The sequence below is a fragment of the Saccostrea cucullata genome, unplaced genomic scaffold (assembly GCF_032062105.1).
Source record: "Saccostrea cucullata isolate Sc308-1 unplaced genomic scaffold, CSIRO_AGI_Scuc_v1 ctg3403, whole genome shotgun sequence".
NCBI lineage: Eukaryota > Metazoa > Mollusca > Bivalvia > Ostreida > Ostreidae > Saccostrea > Saccostrea cuccullata.
The window spans coordinates 7662-14143 of record NW_026935809.1 but is presented as its reverse complement, the minus strand read 5'-3'; positions in this window follow the sequence as shown (position 1 = coordinate 14143).

The following is a 6482-nucleotide window of genomic DNA, read 5'->3' as shown; positions in this document are numbered from 1 at the left end:
TACAATATATTATATAGTTTAAAAATCAACCTTTGATGATTAGGTGCGGTTCATGTCATATGCATATACATTTTAAGCATCCATGTAAGTATCGCTAAAAAGCAATTGATATTCCAGCACATCCTTACGATAAAGTATATACACCAAATTTTTTTTACGATGTCCCAGTTATTGAAACCAAAGCGTTCTCTGTTGATAAAACTTGGATGTACATGACTGATTTAGGGAAGTAGACGCAAAAATATTAACATATCTGTAACTAGAAAATCTCCACTTAGAATATATACGGAAATATATTTCAAGCACTATGTATATTAAATTAGTTCTTATGATAAAACCCGTTAATTTTACAAACATTTTTTCACTAAAGCTATTAATGTGCATATACATATCATCTTTATTTATAGAAATTACAACATTTTTAGAAATTGACAAACAAAAACATGGTCGTTTAAATATACAATAAAATCAATAAATGTAAAAACAAAGAATATAACTTTAGAACAAAATGGCATTTTATGTCATTTTTTTTAAAATTCCTTATTTGGTTATCATGGGTCCAATACGGGAGCCCTGGAGGGACACCGGCTAATTTAATTGTAATAACGAAGACCATTGTGCATATATTATCCGATGTTTCCAACTATCGTTGATGTCCCTGGCATACCCAACAAACTAAACATTGATTCCTTATACATGTACTTCCATATCATTAATATGAAACAAGCATTCTGAGGGTACTGCTTTATCAGTACACTTCCCCTACCGGGTTCCCCTTTTCTCTTACGATGAAGCTCGTTTGGAGCATTAATTTAGTGCATAACAAACCCGATCGTAATCCCGATTATAAAAACTAAAAGTGCCCTTATTCAATCAAAAACCAATGAAGCGGAAGGAAATTAAAACGTTTTCTGTAACTCATCAAGATACACTCACATACCAAAAAATCAGCTCAATATCTGCAGATGTTTTGGAAAAAGTGTTGAAAATAAAGTAGGATAAACTGACAGACAAATATTGGGACAGCTGGACAGCTAGATGGACGGACGGACAGACTCAGAGGAAACCTCTAGTCTTCTCCAGTTTCACAGGTAGGGGACTATAAAAATTGTAAATGTAAATCTAAGAAATGTCAAATATATTTAATTACATGAAACCTTCATGTCAATTTCAATAATCCCCGCCCACTGACGTCAGATAAAAGGCAGACTCACGAGATATACTAGCTGCAGATCTGTAGCTCTCCGAATAATATATATTGGCAGACCGGAGAGCTACAGTGCCACCCATTGAAAAAACTGTATATTTATTGCGCACAAAAAAGTGCGCTGCTTCTCGATATATTTTTCCGTTTTTTAAAAACTGTCATCTCAAAATATTAATAATCGTGTGTTCCTCACATATTCTTTCACTATTTCTACAATAAATCGTACCTTATAATTGTTGTTAATAGGCGTCCTGGCCCTGAAATTGAAAATTTTGCCTATTTATAATGCCATTTTGGTTTGTAAGATACTTCGATCCAGTGCGCTTCTTACAGATGTAAACTACGAAAGTATTTGATACAGGAGTAAGGAATCTTTTAAAATCTAGCTTTTTTGCAATTGAGGTAAGAATTTAGAACAATTAATCCAGAACCGTGCGCACTTTTTTGTGCGCAATAAATATACGGTTTTCTCAATGGGTGGCACTGTAGCTCTCCGGTCTTGCAATGTACATTTTTCGGAGAGCTACAGATCTGCAGCTTGAGATTTACATGCATATGAAAATTTTCATAGTTTCTGGAATTTCTCTTCCCGATTTTTACATTCAGTTTGAATAATCAAGAAATCAACTCACCTAACTAAGAGTTACTATAAATGGAAATATTTTATAATTTATTTGTTGTGACTTTATTGTACTGACTTAAACAACGTGTTACGTAGCAATAGGCTACATAAACATTAGCTTACATTTAATATCAAAATGATATGTATATTCCTAATTTAACTGTGTTTTTGATTGTTTTAATTGTAGTTTAACGTCCAGGACATGTACAGTTGTGACTACTAAATTTTATGGGACTAAAACTGGCGTGTATTTCTGTTTCCGATTTAGTTTAAGTTTAAATAAAACAATGATTCTGATTGGTTCATGCAAACTTGCATGAGGCCAATCAGAGAACGCATTTCTAACCCCGTCAAACTTAGCCTATTCGGTCCAGGATTTATGTGGAGCGGAGCGGATCATAAACTCTTGATTTGGGAAGATGTTCGAAACCAGGTTTTGTAGCAATCTGTTGGAATTCTCATAGATACCAATTGCACCCCGCTATAAGCAGACCTATTTTGTATTCATATAAAGCAGAACTGGTTGAAAAACTTTACGTGGCTTTTCAACTCGACATTTAGATATGTCGAACACGTATTGTCAATTAACAGTTATTGTGATTTCCATTAATATGTTTACACGGTATATCCCGGTGAGCTTGAAATAAAAGATACTACAGAGTCTGACACATTTGTTTCATATTTGGATGTTTTAGTAGGAAAAGACGTTAATGATAAATGGTAAAAATAAATCATGAGGTGTAATATGATAATAATTAGATGTAATGATTTGGCTTGTTAGGATGTTTAGCATGTTTCCAATAATACCCATGGTTAAGATAGAAAGAAGTTTCCAAGATCGGTTATCACTATAATTTAATTGTACGACTTGACCAACTAGCCTTGGCTTAATCTAATACTGGGGTCATACAATAAGCTTAAGATTCTCCAACTTATTGAACCTCTGCAATATACATTTTTATCACAAACGGAAATATAATATCAAAATTTATTCATAGATCTTATAAACAAACTATATCTGGTATAATATTTTTAATGTTAAATGTTCTTTTTGCATTTTTATACTATAAAAAGCAAGTTAATTTTATAAACATATTGTTCACCAAAGATATAAATGTTTATATACGTTTCTTCATATTTATTCCACAATCTTCAGGAGGTGGCAAACACATGATTCGTAATTTAAATATAAAATAAAATCTATATATGTAGAATCCATAAATATAACCAAAACAAAATTGCATTTCATACCGTTTCTTTTTTTTAATTCCTTATTTGATTATCATAGTTCAAAAGCCATTGCTAATGTATCAGTAGAATAAAATAAGCAATAATTCTTACGTTTTTTATAAACAAAAATATTAGTCACATGTCTGAATCCAATTCCTTAACCCCTTTTGAGGCAATTTATTTCATTTTTATTTTTCCTTATACATTGTTTGAAAATAAATAACACTGAGAGAAAAAAACTGTTCCGCCTTATTTAAAATATACAGTTATGTATCTGGAATGTAAACAAATGACAAGTTTTTTGAATTTGCTGATTCATTACATTTCATTCATTATTTCAAAACATGTTAGGGATGGGGAATTTACCCCAATAAATAGGTATATGCCTACTTTTTTATGATTATAAATTTTTATTTGAGCGTAACCTCTCTTGGAATATTGGGATTTGGAAATAATTTTAGAAAGAGTAAGAACTCATATTGAAGTTTTTGGAGGGAAAGAATATTGGATTGAAATTGACAAACGTAGTAACAAATTAATGTCGAGACAATATATCCAATACAGCTTAAATAAAAGATACAACAGAATCTGACACATCTGTTTTTTGTTTGGATATTGTATTTGAAAAACACTTTCATGGTAATGTAACAACCAAGCTCTGTAATTAACTTGATGACTTTAATTTTTCAATCGTCATCTTCCCTCACTTAATATGCAGCAATATACCTTCAACACCATCATACAGGGTTTATTACTCTCTGTTATGCAATAGCATGCTCTATGCATAAAAAAAAATTAAAATGGATTGAGAGCTTGAAACCTGTTCGTTATCACAATATTTCAATCAAGAAACAATAGCCATGAAAAATGTGTTGTCTCGAAAGCACAGAGAAAGCACAGAGAGTGCTCGCATGAACTCTCTATATGATCAGAAAAGAACAGTTTTAAACGTTGGGGCATTTACATAATTCAGCAAAAAATCAAGGTATGGAAATATAATTGTATATTTTAAAGACAAAACGATATCAATCTATCATCAACAATATAAGACCATTTTTACAGTAAAAAATGGGAATAAAGAACACTATTCAAACTAAAAAGTTCATCCAAACAGTTCGAAGAAGAAGAAGCAGTGCAAACAAGGACATTAAAACATTTCGCAGGTAGGTTAAGGTTAAAACCAAATATTCTACTTGCCTATATGATATGACGTCATAATAAGCAATATGACGTGAGGTTTAGAGATGAAAATTTCTTAAATTCGATATCTAAGATTGATTTGAGGTTAATCAAAATATGCAGAGGCATTATAAGGAATTTTGTCGTTTCTGGGCCTCTGTAGTTATCGCAGGGTTTACATACCAAACCCGTGACGTCATAACTGTTGATCATGCAGTAGCAGGGTGAAAGTGAAATGTAACGAGAATTGATGTAAACAAACACAAAAAATCGGAGTTTAAAAGTATTTAGAATGAATATCATGTGTGATTCTTGTCGGAATAAAGCGTATAAATAAGGTATGGTAATATAATTCTGCAATTTCTTCGTAAAATTAAAGCAGGGAGGGTGTTTACTTGCCTATCAGTCTTTCCCCTGTCGTTCGTAACAAAAAAGATGCAAAAGTTCAACACTACGCCGCATATCTTGAAACTTAATTTTTGTTTCTATCTAAAGTTCTTATTCTTTTGTTTTTGGAAAGTGCTGCTAGAATCGTATGGTTTACGGGAATCGATGCATTTTTTTCGATGTTATGAACAATATGTACAAATTTTGGAAAGGTTTCGTCCGAAATTGTTGAATAATTATTTCTATAATAGGACAGTAGGATTCTAGCAGCACTTTTCATGGTACAGAGATGTTTTTACATTACTATCATTAAAAATTGAAACTAATTATCCCCGGGGTAGTGTTAAACTTTTCACTTTTTCATTAAGGCATATTTTCTAATTATATCACGTGATGACGTCGTGGTATTTGTATACAAGTCCAGTTGAAGTCTATAGAATGCATAATTATAGCAAAAGTTTTATCCTTGACTTTTCCGATTTATAAGTGTTACATAATTATAAAAAAAAGTGTTAGTTCGCCGAATTCCGATCCATGTGCTGCCTTAACAAACCCGCGTTAATGTGGGATCGGGTGCTAGGAGTGAGGAATGAGCATCCTCTGTCGATAGATCAACACATTTTGTGCTTTTGTCATAAATGGGAAATAACCAAAACTAAATCCGTCGACAACTGAACATAGGAATAATGAACTAACGATTCTCTTGATATACAAAAAATATAGCATACATTCATTTATTTATTTAATAGATGAATGAATAAAAAATATTAAAGTAAAGAATATTTCGCAGTTTTACTTAGAAAATATTAGGACTCTCTGTTTTTGTAAAGATACATAATAAGGACATACGCAACAAACCTTATCTACTGATAATTTTTCAAGATATTCTAAATTTAAAATTATACTGCCATCAGATATTCGTAGACAAAAAAATCAGCATGCATTACCAGGGTTTTTGAAAAGATATCAATTGATGAAAATCCTTGTAAAATGCGAAGAAAAATCTACAGAAATGACTAAGCATATTCTTTTAAATGTTATGTTTGTTCAGACTTGTTTCAAAAGAAATGTACAACAGCATATATAGACAATGTAGCACACGGTTCCTTCAAGTTTTGGAACTTTTAATCTCCATGGAAAAATACAATTTCTAACTATGTTGCGTATGTCCTAAATGCAAAGCAATCTTTGGGATATTGCTTGATTGTCCTCTTTCGTCAGAATACCAAATTATTTAATTTTTTGTCCAGCAAAAAATACCCCTATTTTGGAATTCAGTCGAGATTTTCCATCATATAAATAGCTTATTCTACCCCATTAACATAAATCACCTTCCCTACAACTATTGTAAGCAACACTATCATAATATTATTTTTATAGCATGAATCCACGAACTTTTGATTAACTTTGTTATTTATGATAGAGTGTGCATATGATTCAAGGTCTATTAAATACGTGGTATTAATTAATTGTTTGTACATTGTCACATTTTTTCGGCTATTGGTCATTTAATGCATATTTAGGAAATTTAGGAAAGCTGAGTTATTTCTACGCGATGGTTTAAAGAGAAATTACGCGGAAGCATGACTCCATGGAAAGAAAGAAAGTTAACAGTACATGTAATACCATATCACATAATGATATATGGGTTGATTTGTGGGGTATTTGATAAAACGATTTCTTACATTTTATAATTTACTGACAGACGAAAAAACATAGAAAAAAACCTACCCATTACTCTCAATGCACACTCCTTCTTTCGGTATCTCAGTTGGTTCGATGCGCAAGAGCATGCTCTACGAATGAATAATTTCTAAAACGAGGTAAATTATTGACAAAAAAGTTGATGAAACAAGA